This window comes from Heterocephalus glaber, unplaced genomic scaffold (genome assembly GCF_053883595.1).
Source record: "Heterocephalus glaber isolate CG9 unplaced genomic scaffold, H.glaber_assembly_v1.0 deba00001481, whole genome shotgun sequence".
Lineage (NCBI taxonomy): Eukaryota > Metazoa > Chordata > Mammalia > Rodentia > Bathyergidae > Heterocephalus > Heterocephalus glaber.
The window spans coordinates 50,546,031-50,569,712 of record NW_028258317.1 but is presented as its reverse complement, the minus strand read 5'-3'; the positions used below and the strand labels follow the sequence as shown (position 1 = coordinate 50,569,712).

At 40.1% G+C, this 23,682-nt stretch overlaps 1 protein-coding gene across 5 annotated transcripts in view; it reads left to right on the top strand.

The window, feature by feature from the left end:
* Kank1 (KN motif and ankyrin repeat domains 1) overlaps positions 1-23,682 on the top strand; it is a 201,174-nt gene that overhangs the window by 103,112 nt on the left and 74,380 nt on the right. The window contains exon 1 of one of the 5 annotated variants that reach the window (XM_087184055.1): positions 21,727-21,838. The exons of the other annotated variants lie outside the window; for them this stretch is intronic. The gene's annotated coding sequence lies outside the window, so the exon portion shown is untranslated. Of the gene's footprint in view, positions 1-21,726; positions 21,839-23,682 lie in introns of those variants that run through there. 5 annotated transcript variants of the gene reach the window in all.

Here is a 23,682-nt window from a genome sequence, read left to right as displayed (position 1 = left end):
CTTGCTGCCGGTAGTCCTTTTTGCCAGTAAGAAACAGGCCTCTCATTTTGAGGCTGACTATCCCCTACACTTTCGGCTCCCATTGTGACGCTTCCTCCTGCGGACTCTCTTCAGTCTGTTGTGAAAACATCTGTGTCACTTACATTTTGGTTTTGTTGTTGTGAGTTTCAAGGAGGCTAAGAGTGGCTGTATGAGAACGGTGTGCTTTTTAAAGCACAAATACATCCTGTCCTGGACTGATGGATTTTTTGTGTGTGTTTTTGTCTCTCCTTTCTATTTTCAGCAACAGTGGTAACCACTCCTTAGGAATTCGGGACCAAATAGGGCTGATGCTAGATGTTGGCAGTATTTATTTAGTTACTTGATAAGAATTTATGAAGGGCTTGATTTATGTGCAGACCTCTTTTAAGTGAAAATTAAGAAATCAGAAAACAAAGAATTGACTAAAGGAGCATTCAAAATATTTCTATTAAGAATGAGTATAAATATCTTATTGGGACAGTGCTCTTTCAGTATACAAAACACTTTAAAATATATTGTTTCATTTCATCAGTAAGCCTAGAGAAGATGTTTTCTCCACTTTAATGATAAGAATTGAAGCAGAGGATGCTTTTCACCTGACCCTAAATGAGAAAATGAGCGGTCAGAACTGTAAGCCTTTTTGTCTGTAACCTCCTCCTGGCTGCAGAGACATCATTGGCTCTGCCTCTCCCAGGTCCTTTTGTGGCCTTTTGTGGGTCACCTTTTGGATCCTGGCCTGATTTTTGGACTTTGGTGTCTATCTTGACCTCTTTCTGATTTTTATATTCATAACTCCATACTCTGAATAACTTATGGTGGCTTCACAATGGGTGAAGGTTACTGTATTTATTTCTATTCCCAGATGCACCTATTTTTATGCATTAGTGTATCTGAGAGATGCATTAGTGTATCTCATACTTGCTATGGAGTCCATTTCTTTCTGATACTGGGTACTATGAACCTAGGACCAAAGTTCAGGTTTTCTTCCTGACAGCCTTTGAACCTCACTGGTGGTGTGAATTCAGAATGTAAACCCTGGTGAGAATGGTTTATGGGTCAAGTCCTTGAGAGAGACTCCTCTCCTGCCACTTGCTGGGTTGACATATAAATCTCCTTGTCATCCTTATTTAGATGGTGGGTTGATTTCTTTGTGACCTTTTAGTGCCCCAGCTTCCTGGGGAACTGCCCTGCTAAAGCCCCAATTTTAAATGCTTTTGCTTTCTTAGTGGTTACATAAAATAATGTGCATGTTGTGATCAGTGACTTAATAGATGTGATAAAATATGGTTATGTCTGGTGAGTTGCTCCTCACCTCTCCCAGTGTTACTAGCTTAGCACTTGTTGGCTACAGGGAAACAAGTGGGTCTTTCTGGGCACCCTTCCCTCAGGTGAATGTTGGGCTTCTTTACCTGCTAAGACAAAGGCCGGAGTGATTCCACATTCACCCTTTCCCCAGCCGCAGTGGCTGATGCCTAGCTTGTTTTTTTGTTGGTTGCACACATGTAGCAGAAATACAATGTTAATAAATATTTCTGCATGTAATGGAGAAACAAGCTGTTAAAATAGTCACTTGCCATCTGCTCAGATGAGTTACCAGGAAAAGCAGTGACATTTTCTGATTCAGTAGCTTAACTATTTTCCAGCCTCCTGGAAGGCACATCATATGCAAACACATTATAAATATCCAAGTGTATATCCTAAGAGAAAGACATTGGTCTCTGAAGCAAATATATATAACAAGTGATACCTCATTCTCAATTCTCCACTTGAAGATCAAAAACAGCTCAATTCCATAGCCTTACAGTTGTAATCTGTTGTGGAAACATGAGGGGATAATAATACTTAAAAATAATACTTATAGCTGGAGAATGAATATAATGAAGTGGAGGGGAAAATTAGACTAATAGCTTCTTGGTCAGTGATTCAGGGAGAGGAAAGTGGCAGTAATATAGTTGGCAACAATAACTTACTGAGGGCCCATGTGTCAGGCACTTTACAAGGCATTTTGCATACATTAACTCATCTGTAAATGGAATCTGAGTGCTTAGTTTAAGAACAAAGGAATAATGAGAAGAATAAAAGATAATAAAAGTATAGATGTGGTTCAGATGTGAGAGAGAAGTGAGAGAGACTACAGAAAACTTAGTCAAAATCTGTTTGTTTGCCAGGTGTGGTCATGCATGCCTGTAATCCTAGCACCCTGGGAAGCTGAGCCAGGAGGAGTATCAAAAGTTCGAGCCCAGCCCAGGCAATTTAGTGACTGAGCAAGGCCCTTTCTCAAAAGAAAAGAATTTTAAAAAAGGAATGGGAGTGTAACATGCCCAGTGAGAAGGCCCTAGGTTCAAACCCTAATACCACTCCCTCCATAAAAAAAATCTTATTGTTGAAGATCAAGAAAATGACAAAGTGAAGCATTACTGGTTGATAGGCAGAAATGTCTTGGTATAAAGAGTTGTAGGAATGAAATGTATGTTTTGTTGTTGTTGTTATTTCTGTTCAGTGTTCAATGTTTTGCACCACACCCATCTACAAATATATCTGCTTTTGAGACAAAGAGCATGAACTTACAAGTTGAGTTGGAAGTAGATCAGATACGCAGTCTGTGCTCAGCAAACAATAATCAATAACAATAACAATAATCTGTGCAAGTTAAGGGACCCACGGAGATGGAATACTGTATGGACTCATCAGCATCCAAGACTTTCAGGGCTTCCCTCTAGATGACCTTACCTGGAGAACGGTCTCCACAGTATCTCAGCCCAGGATTCATGACTTCCTTCTTCTCAGTGAGGACCAGCAGCCATCCCTTCAGGCTCAGTCCTCCCACACTCTTTGAGGCTGTTGGCCTCACCTCCATTGCAGGCCTCCCTCTCCAGGCCATTCCTACTCTACCCACTGAAATAGAACAACCTCTGAGGGTTCCCTTGTTTCCTCCTTTGAGCAAGTCATCTTCCTCATTTTAGCCAGCGTAGTAATTTCTAAAAAGTAACCCAATCCTGAGCTTAAGAATCTTTCAGTGACTCTTTATGCTTTCAAAATCAAATTCAAACTCCGTAGATGGGGATACAAAGCCCTTGTATATTTAATTTCTTCTGCCTCCCTTATACACACCTCAACCTGTGGTCTCTGCTCTGCTCCTGTCTTTGAAGACTGCTTCCTCCCCCCAGGGCCAGCTTACTCATCTTTAAGGCTCACTTCAGGGGTCCTGTCCTTGCTTGATCCTTCCCCACATCCTGGGCCTTGGTTCTCTACTGCACCTCTGTGGTTCAGGAGCTTTTCAGCTCACACCAGTAGGGCAAGTACTTAACACAGTTCAATTGCAGTGTGTCTAGTCACGTCCTTCTCATCCCTCAGAGCTCCATGAGTACAAAGGCTCTATCATTACTTGTGTCTCCCTAGCCTAGGGTGTGCACCCTGTGTAGAACTAAACAATCACTTAATAAAAGTTTGAATGAAAAGGAAGTGATATTTGACTCTCAATTTAAATATGATTTGGTGTTGGTAGATAGTAGCAGTAATCTTCTGTTGAAGCCAGAGTTCATATTTTCTTTTCTTTTTTTTTTTTTTTTTTTGGTACCAGGGATTGAACTAGGGTCCTTGCTCTTGTGGGGCAGGCAGCGGCACCACTGAGCTAAATCCCTGGCCCTCGTATTTTCTTTTAATGTCAGATATTGGCAGTCAGCTTTTCTAGGCTTTCTTGGCCAAAAATATTACTGAAATTTTAAGATCTGGGATGATACATCTAGGCCATGTAATTATCTGTCTTGATAATTAGGCTCCACCTTGGGGCCCTAAGAGAAGAGGTTAAAGGAATAAAAGGTTTAGTAATTATGTTGTTAATCTTAAAATGAAAGTTGAATGGAAAGTACTTTTAAAAACTGGTTAGAGAAGATAATTATTTGAGAGCATGGAGAGGGTAATTTTTTAATTACTGTAACTGGTGCAGTTGGAGGTTTCACGCAAAATAAAACAGCTTGTAGTTTTTGTTTTTTACAACTTCTGTCATATGCAGGTTTAGCAACCTTCAAGGCACAAGGCTAGGCCTACCTTTTGATGGGACTTTTAAAATTAATTGCATAGCTGCAACTTGGCTGCTGTGTAAGGAGGGGGCGGGCCATGTCCATTTCAGTGACCCTCTGGAGGATTTCTAATTGACTTTGGGAAAGTGGCGCCTCATCTGAGAGGGAATGTGGGCGTTTAGCAAAGCACAAAGGCAGAGGAAGCACAGCTCTTTCCTTCACACCTCAGGAGATGTTACTATTTTGTGCCCAGTCTCGGTTTTCCACATCACACTTTTTGTGTCCCGTAAGGTTATGGGGTAAAACTTTTCATGGACTGTTAATAAATCCACAACCCTTTTTATGCTGTTCAGGTTATTTCCAGTAGCACTAGTTCTTCTTACAGGACTCCTACTTAATGAAGTCTGTTTATCTGTAACACAAAATCCAGATTCCTGAATCTAGGCTTTCAGGTGCTTAAAAAGTCATACTCATTTTCCAGTCTTAATGTTTGAATGTGTATTAGATGCAAGTAAAAAATGCAAGAAAATCTTAGTGCGAATTCCCTTCCACAATAAGGATAATTAATCTTTTCATAAGTGAAGTGCAGAGAGCAGCTTTGAGATTAACTGATTCAGTGGCTTTTGATACCAACAGGTATTGTCTCTCCGCTCTGCCATCCTACAGTTGCTGGTGCATCCTCAGATGGGCTCTTCAGAGAGGCAGAGTGGCAGGAAAAGTAACAGCTGTCACATCCAGGCTGGGCATCTGGTGTTTCTTCTTAAGCATGAGGAAACCTTCCCCAGAAGCATTTCCCAAATTAAGGGCTGTCTCCTAATACCTCATTGACCAGAACTGAGTCACATGTCCTTTCCTAAACCAGCACTGATAAGGGGAATTGGGTTACTATGGTAATCAGCCATTGTGGTCTCCTTGTGATGTCCTGCAAAGCCTAGTGCCTGCCTGTCACCAAAGTTCTTTTCTGCCCCTGCAGACCCTGCACCTCCCAAGTCCTAACTCCCCTTCTGTCTGCTCTATGGATCTCTCCTTGCCAGCTGCTTGCTCTGTCCTTTGGCACTGGTATGAATCTCACACCTTTGCAATAGACTGTAAGGTCTTTCAGGGCATGTCTGTGTTTTTTCTCTGCTTGTGTACTTTTCAGAGGACCCTGACAATATTTGTGCAAAAAGACTAATATAACCTGCAGAAGGAAATGTTCTTACATCCTGTGCACAATAAGATCCTCTGAGTCTAGGCTAGTTCATAAAATAGGATAACAGTGATCTCTTTCCATTATTAGAATATTAAGAATTCCATAATAATGGAATAAGAAAGAGTAAATGTGGCATTCCCAGTTTATTCACATTCTTTCTTTACTTACATTTCCGTTTTATTTCTTTCAAAAATATCATGAACTCATTTTCTGCACAGGACATACAAGCTTTAATTTTTTTAAATTTCGCTGTTTTTTTCTGAAATTCTCAGGTAAGTGTTTATTCACTAGGATCATTGAGAGGGAGTATTTTTAAAAATATGTCAATATAGGGCCGGGGATTTAGCTCAGTGGTTCTGCTGCCTGCCTCCCAAGAGCAAGGTGTCCTGCGTTTGATCCCTGGTACCAAAAAAAAAAAAAAAAAAGCCAGTGTAAGTCCCGTTTCAGGACTCAGTGTTGCTTGGCCTGGAGAAGGACCCAATCTATTCATAAAAGTTCCCGAAGCCATTCTGATGTCAGCCTGGTTGAAAGCTCTGGCCTTAGATTTCCATGTATAAAACCCTTCTTGTGTGGAATTGTAAGAATAATTACAAAATTTTCAGTATCTGTGTCCATTCAGTTGTCATATCTGTTTCTCATCATTGGTACATCTGATCATGAAAGATAACTAATAGCTTGTGAGTTTGATAGCTAACTAGCCACCTGCCCCTTTTCTGTTTCCCTTTTGTGGATTGTAAAGATCTCCTTTTTCTTCTCTCCACAGCAATATGAATGATATCATGGAGGCTCAATCAGTTCCCATCTGCAGGGTAGTTATTGCCCAGATCCTGAACATTATTTGTCAGCCTGATGCTTGCTGGGATGCTATTCGGAATACTTTGCACAACCTCCTTAGGTCCAGAGGCCAACTTCCTTCTTGAGCCTTTGAGCAGCAGCTCTAGAGCTTGCTGTCCTTCATCTGGTCCTGTCTTGAGACCTTTGCACCTGTCAGGATGCAGTGTTTCATCTAACACTAGTTTCGTCTTGTTCTATCACCCCACCACACCCCAATCCCTGCAATTTTGCCTTTATTCTACTTCTCCAACAACTCTTTCACTTCAGCTGTATCAAGAAAGCTGTCCTTTTCTCAACCCCATTTTCCCCCTCAATTTTGCTCTTCCCAGGTCTTCTGTTTCCTTTATAGATACTACCAAATATTCTTGTTATCTCTTCACAGTAATGATGTGAAAGCTTTTGTGTGAGCATTTATTGAATGTTCATTATTTTCTCTGGCCTTTCATCGTCTCTAACAATACTTGGCTTAAGAACTGGAGGACAGGGTGGAACTTAGGCAGCCCACTTTGTAGAGTGCACCATTCACGTGGGTGACTAATAATGACTAATATCTGGTGTCATACCTGAGTTTCTTGCAGGAGAGGTTCTTACACTGCAGCAGGTTTCTCAATCCCGAAGTGTTTGTTCAAACACATTGCTGAGCCCTACCCCCATGGGTTTCTGACTCACCAGATCTGGGTGAGGCCTGGGAATTTATGTTCCCTGGTCATGATAATGCTGTTCATCTGGTGATCACAGTTTTAGAAGCACTGTCCTCTTGGACCAAGAAACAACCCATGGACCATTTAACAACCCAAGTTAAATACTTAATATATTTAGAATTTTTTTAGATAAGTGCTTTTCAGATTCTTTCCCTAATAGTAAGTACTCAGAGTTTTTCATGTGATATCCATTATATATCATAGATTTTTAACAGGAACTCTCTAAGTTGGGGCAGATGGAAAATTCCCTTAAGCATGAGAAATGTCAATATTTTTTACAACAGAAATCCAGAAAGCAAGTTTTGGGGTCGATTAAGTGGTAATTAATGCCAATGATGTCACCGGAGACCCTGGGTACTGTGACTCCATCCTTCTGTGCTTGTGTATCCTCAGATTAGCTCTGTGGTAGCAGAATGTCTTTGCAAGTACCAGTTATCACATCCAGATAGATACCCTCTTTCCAGTGTCCTAGCTTATACAGTTTTAGTAACCTTTGGGGATATTGAAGTTCTAAGTGGTCATTGAGACAAGTTAATTTTCTTAGGCATTCTCCATGACTAGCAGTAGTTCACACATTACTTATCCAAGAAGTATACTCTTGAGGTTCTTTCCTCACCTACTCCATAAATATTGAAGCCTTGCATCAGCTTTGTAAACATCTTAATAATTCAGGGTTCATAGAATCTTCGTTCCAAGGTGTGTGTGTGTGTATGTAGGTATGTATGTGTATGTGTGTAAATATATATATATATATATATATATATATATATATATTTTTTTTTTTTTTTTTTTTTTTTTTAACCAGGCCAGTAAGAAAGCTACTTCTGTCACTGTCTGGAATTCTGTGGCTAGTCCAATGTGGCAACATGAAACAGCAGATGGGCTCACCATTTGTGTCAGAGGCTAGTTTCAAACAGCAGTCAACTAAATGGGAATAGGCAGTGAGTTCATTGACTTGAGTTCCCTGCATTCCTGCCCCAGGGAGCTAACAAAGCCTGCTGGGCTGAAGCCTCACTTGAACCATACTAGCTACTTCCTACCTTCTTCTCTTCTTATACCTTCTGTGAGGTTTTGTTCACATGGTTATCATCTTGCCTTTCATGATGGAATCTGTAACTTGTCCCCCTCGGCTGGGTCAAGGATATTCTGTTTTAGTTCATAATAACCATATACATAGAATCTCTGATAAATCTGTTTCTTAGGCACGGGGTTACAGTTGGACGGGACACTGGCTCCATAAAGTGTCTCAGTGTGTTCTGTCACAGGCAGAATATTTGGCAGATATTGGTTCTTCACTACCAGATTCTGGACAAACCTTGAGTTATCCATTCTTTTGAGGTAGAGTGACTTTTTGTCTTTCATAAACTTGTTAATTTTAATTTCTGCTGAACTAGCACTTGGTTCCTTATAATCATCTTCTATAGATCCCTCTCATCCTCCAATGACTTTAGGTATTGGAGTCTCCTCTTCTGACTCCTCCAGAGTGATTCTTCTCTCTGCCATTGAGTTTCACCTCGTTTCCAGGAACAGACAGGTGAAAGGGACATCAGCCTTGTTCACAGCATACTGGCCATTTACTTCTTTTAACCTAAATCTTCTCAAATTGGATCTAAACACATTCATTTTTATATTTTAATACATTAGCTTAAAGAAAACCAGTGATTTGGAAGCTTTATAAAACGCGTAGTACAAAAACACACACTCTTAATGTAAGTCTTACATTCCTACAGTAACCTCATAAAAACACTCTTAAAAATATGCTTTTCTCCATAAATCTGATGGTAAACACTGCTTCACTCAACAGTTATCTTCAAAGTTGTCATTTTATATTTGCTAGGATTACATTTACCCTATTTCACTTAAACCTTCCCTTTAATTTTCTCTTTCTTATCAGTGGTAATCAGCATATCAAAAGCCTGCTTTCTTCTACCTGTAGATTGGATCTGGGGTGGTTTCCCAAATAGTATTACACCTTTCTGCCCTCTGTGTTTGTCTCAGGCTCTAAATTAGTCTCTTTAGTTTGGGCTGCTCTAACAAAAACCCCATTGGCTGGGTAATTTATAAACAGCATAAATGTATTGCTCACAGTTCTAGAGGCTGGGAAGTCCAAGATAAAAGGATAAACAGATTCAGTATGTGGGAGGGCCTTGCCTGTTCTCAGTGGATAGTGCCTTCTCTGTCCTCACATGGTGGAAAGACAGAGGGGGCCAACCTGCTATCTCAAGCCCTTCTATAAGGGCCAAATCCCATTCGTGAGGATGGAGTCCTTATGACTTCCCATAGATCTTTTTTTTAAAAACAGTACTAGGTGTTGAATCCAGTTCTTTGCATGGAGCTACATCCTCAGTCTCCCTCCCCCTTTACTTAGACAGAGACTTGCTAAGTCACTAAATTGCCCAGGTTGAGTTCAGACTTGTAGTCCTAGTGCCTCACATCTCAGGGTGGGAGGAGAGGCTCAGATCTTCTCTTAATACTGTCGCCTTGGAAGTTAAGTTTTAGTTGGGGTTTTTTTTTTTTGGTACCGGGGATCAAACTCTGGACCCTGAACCACCGAGCTAAATCCCCGCCCAGGAAGTTAAGTTTTAGCATATGGATCTCTGAGAGGCAGGGCACAAACTTTCAGACCACATCAGCCTCCCGTATTCCACTGTGCGCAGCCTCTTTTCAGGATAACTCCATATGTGAGTTGGGGACCCAAAAGCCCTCATCTCTAAGCCTTTGCTTCATGGAATTGAAGATGCGTGGCTGCTCAACCTCATCGTGTTTAGGCAGAGGTAGTCATTCTGCATGGAAACTTTTTTTTTTTTTTTTGCCACTGAGGATCGAACTCAGGACCTCGTGCCTGCCGGGCAGGCCCTATAGCACTGAGCTAAATCCCTGGCCCAGAAACTTTTTCTTTTTTGAGTACATGTCAGCATTTTAAAACATCTGCCTGTGTTACAATAAAATTTTCAAAAGCAGTGCTAAATTTTAACATCAGTTTTTAACAGACATTGCCAAGAGCCATGTTGATAGAACAAACCAGTTTTCCATTTACCATCAATGAAACTTCAAGCTTGAAAAATGTAGTTCTCTGCTGAGAAGATCCCTTTCATAGGGGAAAATCAGCTGTAAGAAACCAGTGTTCTTATGGAAGTTACAGTGAATGCAGTTACATGTGTACATCATGTTGGAAGGTAGTCCGGGCATGCTCCTTCCTATATGTATACTCTGTCTCCATCAGATAAACAATTGGAAAGTCTTTCGCCTAATTGTTGTTTCCTGTGTGAGAGTCGTTCTTATCAGATGTGTGCTTTGATCATGGAGGTAATGCTCTCTGTTTCTTAGTACCCTGAATACCCTTTCTAGGAGATGCGTTTGTTTTACAGAATGGCTGGGAAGTTCATCTCCATCACCATCAACAACATAGAAGTGGGACTGCTTACAAAATTCAGGATTTATGCTGAGCACTGAGATTCCAAATAATTTTAGGGCACATACATTCCACTTAGGAACTTGGAGCAGAGGCGTCCGAGTCCTGACCTTAGGGAGTCTTAGTTTGTGTTGTCGTCAGTGGAGGAATGATTCGGTGATAGTAGTTTCTCCACCTGTCTTTCATTTTATTCCCTTGCCTTTTCTTCTAAAAGGTTTTAGCCTTCTCCTGCCAATTCACCCTAATCTTAATGATCAAGGAAATTCAGATATTTTGTTTTTTAAATAATAATTTCACTGAAGTATAATTCACAAAGCATGCAGTTCACCCATTTAAATTGTACAGTGGTCTTTCGTATATTCACATAATTATACAACCATCATCAGAAATAATATTAGAATATTTCTATCACTCCAGAAAGAAAATTCATACCCATTGGTGGTCATGAGCCCTTTCCTCTCAACCCATTAGCCCTCAGCAGCCCTTAATCTGTGTTCTGTCTCTATGAGTAGACTGTTTTTTTGTTTTTGGTACTGGGGATCGAACTCAGGACCTTGTGCTTGGGAGGCAGGCAGCGGAACTACTGAGCTAAATCCCCGGCCCTAGACTGTTTTTATTAAGGATTTGATATCTACATTCTAGTAGGCAAGTGGTGGCAAACCTATGGCACTTGTGCCCCAGCCAGCTGTGAGGTTCGGCATCACTGGTCTAGAAGGTTGAATTCAGATGATTTGTTGGCATGGATTGCTCACTGGCTTAAAGCTACTCACTCTGATACAACAGGTACTGGAGTTTTACTTCTTTTCTCATTGTGTCTCCTGACTTGTTGGCTCTGTAGCATAATATCATATTCCAAAAGTCTTGGAATAAATAGGTACACAGAAAACCTCACTGTTAAGTGACCCTATTCATGTTTTACAAAGATGATGGGAAGGAACAGCCTTTCTCTTTCAGGGTCACATTAGAAAGTGCTATTTGCTTATCTACTCTAATCTTGAGAAATAGATGTTGCTCTCATAGCAGCTTTTCTAAATTGATTGGCACTTGATCAAATAACTGCAAAGAGAAGAGTGGAGCTTAGCTGACAGACCTGGTTTTACATAGGTATTTGGTTTCACTGATCTTGGTAGCACATAAGCTTACTTTTGTAAATTTTCTACCCAGAATTTTTTATTCTTTCTTTTTCTTTCTGGTACCTGGGATCGAACTCAGGACCTTGCACTTGCACAGCAGGCGGTGAAACCACTCAGCTAAATTCCCGGCCCAAGAATTTTTGATTCTAAGACACACTCAGTCCCCAGAACTTAGAGAGAGTTCACATTTTTCTGATTACCAGCTGGTAAGACTTCTCCATCTTTGTGGGAGAAATATTTAAGCCAGACAAGAACTTTTGGGGTGGGCAGTTATTACTGGAAATGTTTGTTAATTTCTAGAGGCAAATTAATTTCTGTCTGTGTCCTTATAGTAAGTAGGTGCCTGTCCCTCTTTTATTTTTACTACATCAGGTTAGCTTGTACTATAAATGGAAGGAAGTTAGTGCCGCCTTTTGATATTTTGAGAGTTTTATTTTTGTGCCTTTGCTTAGCTGCCATCTCCCTCAGTAAAGCCAGTGTTGAAGTGATGGTGAGGGTAAGTGTCACTGATGGTCCGGAAGATGTTTTTGATGCATGTTATAACTGTGTGAATTTATGTTTTTTCTATTTTATGGCTGTATATTAAATATGTTAGGAACCTTCTTGTAAACAAAACCAAAAAAGAGAAAAACCCTCCTTGGAAACATATAAAAATAGCACAGGCACAGTTTTAAAACATTTTTTATGCATTGGCAAATGATGGTTGTACATATTTTAGAACAAAAGTTTCGAACCAAGGATAGGTCAAGGGTGGAGGTCACACTCTCCCATCTCCATTTTCTTTGAAATCTCCTCCAGACTTTTTTGAGAGGTGTGTGTATAAATCTGCAACCTCTGAGGAAAAAGTCTACAACCTCCATAAGCTTTTCAAAGCTACTGCCTTCAGATATTTTTCAGTGGCTAAATTTTACTGTAATTATTATTTTAAAATCTGCTTTTGGCTATGTAAAAACAACTTTCAGTATTAGTTAACTCTTTAAATGTTTCTTCTGCCGAATAAGATCCATTTTGCAAGACATTGTTCTGTTTAATTTATTGTCCACCCAGAATAATGGTCAGAACTTTAAGGGCCTTCTCACATGAGAATTTTGTTTAAAAGTAAAGAAATTTTGACAGAAATGAACTACTCTTAGCTTTGATTTATTTTGTGTGTGGGAAAGGATGTGTTCTAATGTTGTGTGTGATGCCATTGCAAAGAACACACCTTGCTTTTACCATGATCACCCTGGTTAGTCTAGATGTCATGTCCGTGGTAGGAAGGACCTGGCTTTTTAATCCTAGTAATAGAGGCAGGGGCCTGGCCCTGTGAGTCTGGAGAATAAGCTATCTTGTCTTCCAGGAAAGCAGTTAAAGCACACATTTTTAAATCAATATGGTTACTAAGATTTCAGTCAAGATGACTTGTGGGTGTGTTCTACTTTTTTGAGAGGAAGCATCAGTTTCTGTTAGTCTGGATAAAAAGGGATTGAGGCCGAGGATTTAGCACAGTGGTGCCACTGCCTGCCTCTCAAGCACCTGCTTCTTAAAGGCCCCGAGTTCTGTCACCAGTACCAAAAAAAAGGTGGGAGGATTGAGTTCCACTCTGAAAAACTTTTTTTTTGAGGCAGGGTCTCCCTTTGTAGTTCAGTCTGGTCTTGAACTCGTGATGATCCTCCTGCCTCAGCCTCCAAAGTACTGGGATTACAGGAGTGTACCACCAAGCTGGGCTCCACTCTGAAATACTTAGGAGCTAAAAATTAGGCCTGATGTTAGTAATTAGTAAATACGAGAAGTCACGTTCTTAAGAAATGAAATCCTTAATGCTTAAAAATTAATATTTACCCTCTGGTATACCACAAGAGCAGGTTCAGAAATTAATTTCATGATTTAGCCACAACACTCAAAGATACATTCCAAACAAATGTTTATTGAATGCTTGCCATGTGAGACTATGTTCAGGAATGATAGGAGGTCTTCGCAGGAGAGCAGTCCCCTGGACCTCACAGTTCAGGCCACAGCAGACCTATAAGAAAGTTGCTGTGTCTTGCTGTTTTTTTAAAAATGAATTTTTCTGCATTTGTTTAGGAGACCTATTTGGAAAGTATAGCTATCACGAAGCATCACAAGGAAATAGAAAAAAGTCTTTAAGGATAAATTATAGCACAAGTGTAGATTATCTTTCCGCACTAGAGAGAAAGTTATTCTGGATAACTGAGCTCTCTAGATGGCACAAGGTCTGTCTCTCTAATTCATCTTTTCTTTCCTTCTCTAGTTTCAATAATTTTGTTGTGAAGCTTTCTAAAATTGGTTATATACTTACAGTTTTTTTTTTTTCTTAGTACTAGGAATCCAACTCAGGACCTTGCACTTGCAAGGCAGGCACAATGCCACTGAGCTAAATCCCTAGCCTGACTTACAGACTTTTTAAGACTATGTATTAAACATGTTTGATCTCAGTGATAATTACTGTAATGTGCTGTAGTAACATCTATGCCTGTAGGAACTGTGTATCCTATAGAGCTTTTTTCCCAGCAGTTCTTCTTATTAAATGTGGGGTTTTTTTTTGTTTTTTGGTACCGGGGATCGAACTCAGGTCCTTGCGCTTGTGCAGCAGGCAGTGAAACCACTGAGCTAAATCCTCGGCCCTAAATGTCATTTTTAAAATCATTTCCTTTGCTATAGGAATTTTTACCCTTGCATTGCTATACGTTTCCAAAGCAATGCTCATTCTAAAATAGTCTGATGCAGGCTGGACATGGTGGTGGGAGGAATGACAATCAAAAGACCATATGTAAATTGGCCTAGGAGACCTTCTAATAAGTTAAATTCATAGGTGCTATGTTTTTTTATTATTTTATTTTCTCATTAGTGTTCCAGTGTTGTGGCGTGACAGCTAAGTTCCAGGTAAGATTTGTCACTGTTGCATAATGCTGTCTTAACAGTGTTTCTTGACATTATAAATAAGAAAAAAATGTTATTTATTATATTTATGCAATGTGAGAAATACACAGCAAAAATTAAATTTAGGAAGACTTTATCACTTTCTGCCTCTTCAGTTTCTTTCTCTGCTTTTCTGTGAAACACAAACAGTCCATTATGACTGCTTACCCTCAGGGAGGTCCCAAACTGATGAGAACCAGGAAGCAAGTATAGCTTTTTAGAGACCATATCTTTTCATTTTGCAAATGTATATTTAATCTAGATTTTAAAAAATTATTCTAGCTTGCCTTACGAGCATAGTCACGAGAAGTTTAATGTAGTTGTTTGCCTCTGCAGCATGAGGGAAAACATTGTGAGCAGGTCTCACTGCAGGTCTCAGTTCACTGCAGTCCAGTGAATTGTTCCAGGCTGTTTTTCCTTTTTTCTCTTTCTCTGTTTTTTTTTGTTTTTTTTTTTGGTACCAGGAATCAAACTTGGGACCTTGCGCTTGCGAGGCAGACAGCGGAACCACTGAGCTAAATCCTTGGCTGTTTTTTCCTTTTTGACTCAGATCAGTGAGCACTAAAGTACTGAACAACCCCAGTTCTTCTGATCCATACATATATATAGCAGAGATGTAATGTATCAGCTCCAGTCTGTAACCCTTTTAGTGGGTAGTTTGGGGAAAGGTTTTCATAGAGATGTTGAATTCCAAGGAAATTCCGTAGAAACCAAAAGAATCTATTTGGTCCAAAATCTATTTGATCTATTACAACCTTCTGCTTTTTCTTAAACATGTAAGTTTTTATTCTTGGCAAGCTTCTAAAACAGAAATTATTATACAGTATATTCAGTAGTTGATGACAATTCTGTAACTACCCTATTTGATTATAACTTCAATTAGAAGCAAGTTTTAACCTAACTCCTACTTAAAGCAATTTTTCTTTTTTATGTTAAACTAGATGAGCCTTTTACTGTTCTCTTTTTTGTAGAGGGGGAAACCCTTCTGCTTTTATGTAGATCTGACACACTGCTAATCTACAATTTAAGATAACCTTTCTGGGTTTTCTTTTCCTTTAAACTGTATTATCTACATAGTAGTAAATTCCCTCCCCCCCCCCATGAGATCTTCTCAGTTTTTTTGGTACCGGGGATTGAACTCAGGCCCTTGTGCTTGCACAGCAGGCAGTGAAACCACTGAGCTAAATCCCCAGCCTTTTCAGTATTTTTTTAAAAAACAATTTGCCTTCTCTGGATCAAGGTGAGAATATAGACACAGAAATAAAAATGTACCAGTTCCTTTTCTTATGTATTGTATCCACTCATTCAAAATACAATTTTTAATGAGATTAATTAAAAAATGTTTTCATAGCTGTGAGCCTGGTGGCACATAGCCATAATCTGAGCACTTCGGAGGCTGAATCAAGAGGATGACAAATTTGAGGCCAGCCTAGGCAATATAGTGAATTCAGGCTAGCATGAACTACACAGTGAGACTCTGCTTCAAAAACAAATAAGTAAAATAAAAATAATTTTGAGTACTGGCTGTCCTAGTCTGTGAGCGCTGGGTACGGGCGAAACTGAGATGATGTAATCATTGTACTTGGAAAGCTTAACAGCGAGTGGGAAGGGCCATGCATTAGGATCAGAAGTACAGCATGGCGAGTACTGTACACACCAAGCAGATCTCCCTTCTCTGGGCTTCAGTTTCTTAACCAGTTTCAAGGGAAAGAACCTTGCAAAGTTGTTTTAAAGCTTAAAACAATGTGTGTGAAAACGCTGAAGATGTGTATGTTGTTGTGTTTAATTTAAAATAGAAGCTTAGGAGAACTGTTATCTCAAAACCATGTAGACAGTCCATTAGCCTGGTTAAAGTGAAGGAAACTGCGCCGTCCCAGGAGAGTGGTTAAGACTGTATCCATAGGAGCTCCTCATTCCACAGTTACTGTTTGTTGGCATTTATACTAGGTAGTGGTGACATTGGGAGCAGCATAGTTTCATTTGAAATCACACATTATTGGCGTTCACAGTATGTTTTTACTCTGTCTCACTAAGAATGTGTTGCGTCACATGGCCTAGAGATACACATAATATGCTTGTCTTACTGTTGGTTTCTAGAGTATCCTTCTAGGAGTCACCAAATTTTTTTAATTATTACTCACCTCTATGTTCCTTTTTATCTCTTAATTCTTCAAAAGTAGGTAAATCACATGCCCCAATTTGCTCGGAATAGTCCTAGTTTACACCTATTGTCCAGTATTGCTTCTATTTCACATTTCAGTTCTCTAAAAATCACCCCAATTTGGACCTTTAGTGATCCTGGTCACCCTGGCTCAAGGCATAGAAGAAAATTAAAGGATGAACCAGCAAATTAGTGGAATTATAAAAGATCTGTGATAGCAGACTTAGCACTAAACTGATTTACAAAGTCTGGATCTGGTCTAGTAATATCCCAGAATGCAACTTACAGATTTAAGTCGGTAGTGTCCAACTATAGTTACATATCACAGTGGGCTTCCTTTGACTTAAAACTAAAGCATGAGTTTTTTCCTCCTGGCGCAGACCAGTAGCTTTGACACCTTGAGCAGTTTTCACTCTGGCATGGCTTGTTTGCAGCTTGAAAGCCAGCATTCCTTCTGAAAGCCTGACAAGGTTTGCATTCAGTGTGAGCATGTGCATTAAGACTGTATTGATCCCTCTCTGAACGTAGTCCACACCTGTCTGTCAGTCAGCCAACCAAGAGGATCTGTCGCCCGCTCCCCAGCTCCCTCAGCTCCTTGGAATGAGCCAAGGGGACAGAGGGGATGCATTCGGAGGGATGGGCCTGTGTTGCAGCATGCCTGCTACCTACCTCCTGCCCCCAGAATGGAAGGCAAGACTGAAAAGGTCCAGAAGCTTAAACAGAAAATTCTACAGTCCTATATTTTTCACACCAAAGGGGAAAGGTGCACTTTGTCTGGCTGCTTGCAATCCTCAGTATAAAGTAATGAAATTGTCCCTTGCTGTTGGCATTAATACAAAATTTATATAAAGGCCAAAGGGATACTTTACTCTTTTATTACATGTACTCTCAGCCTTTAAATTGCAGGGCAGTTTGAAAAAAGTTCAGGGCAAGTTATGCTTGGTTAAAATCAAATGCATAATTCTCCCTTCTCTGTTGACAGCTATATTGGAGTTTAGGGTTGATCTCTGTGCTTATGTGCCCTAAAGAAATGTGAATAAAGAAAAAAAATACCAATGAAATGGGACATTTTTACTGCTATCCTCATTTTACTCTCCAGCAAGGGAAAAATGGTATAAAGATGTCTGTTAAAATAGTGATTCTTGGGCCAGGGATTTAGCTCAGTGGTTCTGCTGCCAGCCTGCCTCACAAGCACAAGGACCCGAGTTCCATCCCCAGTACCAAAAAAAAAAAAAGTGATTCTCACCCATTAGTGTGGGGCTCATAGTGAAATGCAGATTCTGACCCAGTAGTCTGGAATGGAACATAAAATTCTAGTTCCCAACCAGGTCTAGGGAATGCTAGTGCTATCAACCCAAACCCCAAGCTACACAACTGAAGTGTCAGGTTGTCAGGAAAGGAGTACATCAGCTGGCTCTGACTGGGGAAGTCACTCTTGTACCATGTGCAACTTGGAGTGGCACAGATAGGACCCTTGGCTGTCAGGAGTAGCAGTGATCTCCTTAGAGGTCAACACAGTAAGGTGAGAGGGACTTCCTGGACGGTTGGAGCCTAAATATCACCTCAACCCCTAAAACATCTCCAGGTATCTCTGGCAGAGGCCCAACATCCTCTTGTGAAAAGAATTGGAATTGGAATTCCAGAAACTGGCTCCTGGGCCAGGGATATTTACCTCAGTGGTTCCAGTGCCTGCCTTGCAAGCAAGCACAAGGTTCCCAGTTCCATCCCTGGTACAAAAACAACCCAAACAAACAAACCAGAAATTGGCTCCTTTTGAGTCTATTAAAGGCTGTTAAGGACAGGAATGGAAGGAGGGGCAGGAGACTAAGGAAGTACTAGGAAGTGGGAGGAACACTGTTTCCTGCTGCATTCTTCCATCTTAGGAAAAACAACACAATTATGTGTCATCCTCTCCTTATACCTCTTGATAAAGCAACAGAACTTACTAACTAGTTTGTGTGACTGTCTTCTGGCTGTTTAACCTCTGTTACTTCACAAAATAGCTATCTAAAAAAGTGATAATTTGGATCCAAATGGTTTGAGAGCCTTTTTGATTGTGAAAGCATGCAAATAAGTTTATAATCATATATAATACATATGTTTACTTGAAGAAGAATGTGGTTTTAGGGTTGGGGATGTAGCTCAGTAGTAGAGCTCTTGCGTAGCGTGAGGCCCTGGGTTCCATCTTCAGTACTGGAAGGTGGCTTTATAGCAGTAAGGCCACCTCCTAAGTAAGTGTTAATATATGTACATTTTATATCTTTCTGTTACCTAATCTCTTCCTTTTAAAAAAGATTTTTATTTCATGATTTCAAATGTTCTGGAAATTTTTCTTTGTATATAATTTATATTTGACTGTTTTTCTTTCCATTAAGTTTATTGGTACATTTTATGTATACAATAGTTACATTCATCATTGGGATCTTGTACCTTTACATAATGTATCTTAATTCTTATTTTTCCATTCCCCTGCCCTCCCTTCATCCCCTCCACCTTTCCCTATTTACAAAGACTTTGTTTCTATTTTTTTCCTTTTCTCATATTTTTTCTTTTCCCTTCTTTCCTTTTCCCTACCCCTCCCACTTCCCTTACTCCTTTAGACCTTTTCTTCCTATTACACAATATCAATTACACATTTTGATCCTTATTTACTTTTAGTTTTTCACACCAGAGAAACTATTCGGTATTTACACGTGTCCTATTTCTTTCACTTGAATATGGCCTCAGTGTGCATCCATTTGTTCATGACTGAGTAGTACTCCATTTTATAAAAAAACCCATCTTTATCCAGTCTCCAGTCGATGGGCAGTTGGGCTGTTTCCAAGCTTTAGCTATTATAAACTGTGCCACTGTAAACATGGGTGAAGGTGAGCATATATCGCTGTGGTATGATTCTTTTAATTCTTTTGGGAAGATACCCAGCAGAGGCATAGCTGGGTCAAATGGGAGTTCTAATTCTAGTTGTTTGAGGTGTCTCCATATTGATTTCCACAGTGGTTGCACCAGTCTGCACTCCCATCAACAATGGCGAAGTGTAGGGAACCAGGGAAAGGGGATGTTACTAGAACTTGTGCAGTTAAGTCCTAGTCTCCTGCGAGCCATGGCACTACACGGCAAATTACAGGAAAGGTAGGAAAAATGACACTGCGAAGAAGCTAAGCTTTGGGTCTGATCAGTGCTGCTCTGGGAGTCAAAGACAAAAGCCCCCACCTTACCGCACCTTTTATTCAGTACTAAGTACATCGGGAGAAACAAATGTAACAAATGACTTGCAGAGAGTTCAGTACATCTGCGTAAACAAGATGTAACAGTCCAAGAACAATGAGGAACTGAGTAGATATTTGTTCCTCCCAGGATGTTCTCAGCTCCCAGGATGTTTCTTGTCCTGGAGAATCATAGCATCACCGGATCATTGAAGTTTCAGTTGTGACCGGAGGCCAAAATGGAATTGTCTTGGAATTCCATAGCTGGGCTGTAGGCAAGAGAACTAGGCTACCCAAATGATTTTTCCCTAAAATTATGTAGCATTGCTCCCGACAGAGAAGGGTTCCTTTCTCTGCACAGCCCCTCCAACATTTGTTATTGGTTGATTTCTTGATAGCAGCCATTCTTTCTAGGGTGAGGTGGAATCTGTGTTGTTTTCATCTGCATCTCTCAAATGACCAATGATGTTGAACATTATTTCATGTGTTTATTTCCTGCTTTTACTTATTTGTCTGAGAAATGTCTGTTCATTTCATATCTCCATTTTTGAATTGGGTCTTTCTGTTTGCTTGTATTCCTGCACGAAAACATCCGTGATTGTGCTTTATTTTTGTGCACTTTATTTGTATAAAATATTGTAACCATGGCTTCAAAGAAAGTGATATCAGCAATAAAGCTAAGAGGAAAACTGTGAGAACCATGACAAAGTTAAAGAAATCATTGTGAAATGTGTTAAAGTCCTGGAAAAATAAATTTTATAAAGTGTAAGTTTTGGGCCTCAAAACCAGTTATTTGGTTTTCCATTATTTCATGTGGGAAAAACATACTCAGTTCTCAAACTTTTTGGTGTTCAAACAAATTTGGAACAAATCAAGTTTGACACCAAGGTTTCACTGTATCTATAAATTTGCTCTCAGAGACAGTGTTCATATTGCATACCGGGATTGAGCTTTATAAAATATAAATTTCACTGAGAAAAGGATGAAAAGTAAACATAGAATTCCACGTTGAACATCTAAAGTTATTACAAAACTTAATGAAAATGCTTTATGCAGAGAGACTTCAGAAACATTTTATTTAAGAATGCATTTACAGCATTCAAAACAACTTGGGAAAGGAACTCAGTAAGTATCACATGAGGTTTTGGTAAGGTTATAAACTGATGCCTCCTTTCTGAGGATAGCTTGCTCTTATCCATATTGTATGTTATGGGGCTGGGGATTTAGCTCAGTGGTTTTGCTGCCTGCTGCGCAAGTGCAGGACCTGAGTTTGATCCCCGGTACCAAAAAAAAAACATATTGTAGGATATGTCTACTCGCCATCTTTTTATCTTACAAACCCACTTCTTGAAATTTACCCATAAAAAATTACTGGAAAAAGCACATAAACTACCTAGGAAAGTATATTCATCAAAATATTGCAATGTGAAAAATTCGGTAACAAATATTCGATAGTAAAGAAGGGTAAAGTAAAATATGGAATAAATGTGAGAGAATATCATGCAGCCATTAAAAAGAAAAAATACTGTCCTAGAAATATGGCTATAATATATTAAAAGTTATAAGGAGCATACTGGAAAGTAAACATAAGCACAGGGGACAATTAAGAAACTAAACGTGTGTGTGTGTGTGTGTGTGTGTGTTAATGGGAATGGAACCCAGAGCCTAATGCATGCTAAGGAAGTGTCTACCACTGAGTTATGTCTCCTACCCCAAATGTTGATAGCAGTGGAATTATAGCTGATTTTTTTCCGCACTTTTTCTTTTATACTTTACTGTTGAGTATTCAGTAGTATCATGTAGAGAGAGGAGAATAGAAAACTTATTTTGAAAGGGGTGGGAAAAAACCAGCCTCTCTGAGAGCTGAGTTAGAGGAGAAACAGGGCCTGGGTGTTTCATTATCTCTGGTGCTGGCTGGTAGGAATTCTGTGACCAGTCACTGCTGTATGTAGGGGCCCTCTGGGAGCAGGACCTGTGTCCTCCTGACCTGTACACAGCATTGTGTGTGCTCTTACTTTATTAGGCAACATTGACCCAAGGGAACTTTTCATTCTTGGGCCCAGGACTTAGGAGAGCACGATTTGAGAAACTTTCCCAGAGCTCCAGAGGTGGTTCCAGGCCAAGTTGAGATGAAAACATGGTTTGCAGCTGCCTGGATACCTAGTGCTACTGTTCTGCTTATCTCCAAGTTCTGAATCCCCAGTCTCATAGAGGCTTTTAAGGCCAGAAAAGAAGGTTCCCAGGTAAGAGGATGATCTTTCTTTCCTACCTTAGAACCTTAAATTGTTAGGTCTTTCATCCAGATCACTGTCCAAAGAAGTATGTGGAAATTCAGAGGTGGTTGTCTTTGCTTGGGCCTGGCAGCTTTTGGATATGTAATAAAGGCTGTGAACCTTCTCTCTTGAACAGTGCACATCTGCTGAAAGTCGCAAAGTTTACACTTGGATTTAGAAGTTCCAGGAACCCTGTAAAGATGTTCAGATGCTCTTTGTCCTTTGTCTTGCATCCCCTACATTCTTAAGTAGCTCTCTTGTATTTGGACTCCCTGGAATACGAACTAGTTTTCATAACTTTGTGATAAACATGCTTTCTTGCCCAAACCAGTCTGGAAAGAGAAGGAAAGGATGAATGCATGTTATGTAAACAAGGCTTGTCACATTAGACGTGTAGCATTTTCTTTACTTGCTGTTGGATTGTCTTTCCATTGAATAATGCTGTTCAGGATTTGCACTGTGCTCCACTGTTTCCAAGACTATCTTCATCACCCTCCTCCTTCCTCCCATCCTTTGAGACAGGACATCCTTCATGTGATAGATACAGGTCAAGGCACAGAATGAGGTCAGGCCAGTATTTCTTTATACTTCTTACCAAAAATAAGGTGTTTGAATGAGAAGAGGTAGCTTCCACTTAAAAGGTTGTAAGAGTTGTAAGAATGGCCTTGTGCAGTGTTTTCAGATCATCGGGGGACTTGTTACCTACCACACAGACCACTGGGCTCGCCCAGAGACTGTCTGATTTGATAGTCCAGGCTGAGCCTGAGAATATGCATTTCTAGTAGGTTCCCAGGTAATCTTACAAGACTTATCTAGAACCAAACTTCGAGAAACAATGAACTAGAACAACCCCCTTTCTCTAGTTCAGGTAGTATGCTCTTTAAGCTTCTCTGGTAATAATCACTTGGGAATGTGTGTTAAAAATGTAAATTTCAACCCCATGCCTCACATATGGAATCAGACTCTGGGAGAGTCCTGGGTGCAGTGGTGTCAGAGCTGGGGGGATATTGTTGCTATTGGTTCAGCCCTAATGGAGCTTTGCTTGCTTGCAAACCACCCGTGGGACAGAACTTATTTCTGAACTGTAGTTTCTTTATCGTTGCTTTGACTCTTGACCTTCCTCAGTCGCCAGAAGCATATCCCCTGGCAGATCCTCATTTTTAAAGTGCGTTTTAAGTAATCCTTAACAACATAAATATTTGTATTTCAGATGCTAATGTGTTGTCTCAATGCCTGCCTTCTGAGAATTTCCTGAAGTTTTGCTGAATTCCCTTTTAATAAGCAGTCATCTCTCTCTCTCTCTCTCTCTCTCTCTCTCTCTGTGTGTGTGTGTGTGTGAAAGAGAAACAAACAGACAAATGGATGAGCAGATGGGTCGAAGGAGTGAGGAAGGAGAAGAAAGGTGCATTTCCAGTTAGGTCCGCTGATGATAATGATTCTGCTGGTCCAAGGACCATCCTTTGAGAATCACTGAAATAGACCAGTAACTTTCAAGCATAGCAATTGGAATCTCCTAGGGGAGCATTAAAAAAATACTTGTGTTTGAGTTTCACTCCCAGAAGGTAATTTGCCTGATGCAGCCTGGAGAGTAATTCCAAAGATCAGCCACAGTTGGAAGCTGAAGGCCTCGTGCAGAAAGGGGCAAGCCAGCAGTTATGACACTTGGTGTGTATGATCTGCTGGGGAGCTTGTTAGAATGCAGATTCTGATTCCACAGCCTGGGGTAGGTGGGGCCCACAATTCTGCTTGTTAACAAGTTAGTAATGCTATTTCTTTTGGCAGAAGGTCCACATCCACTGGCAAGGGGGTTAAAA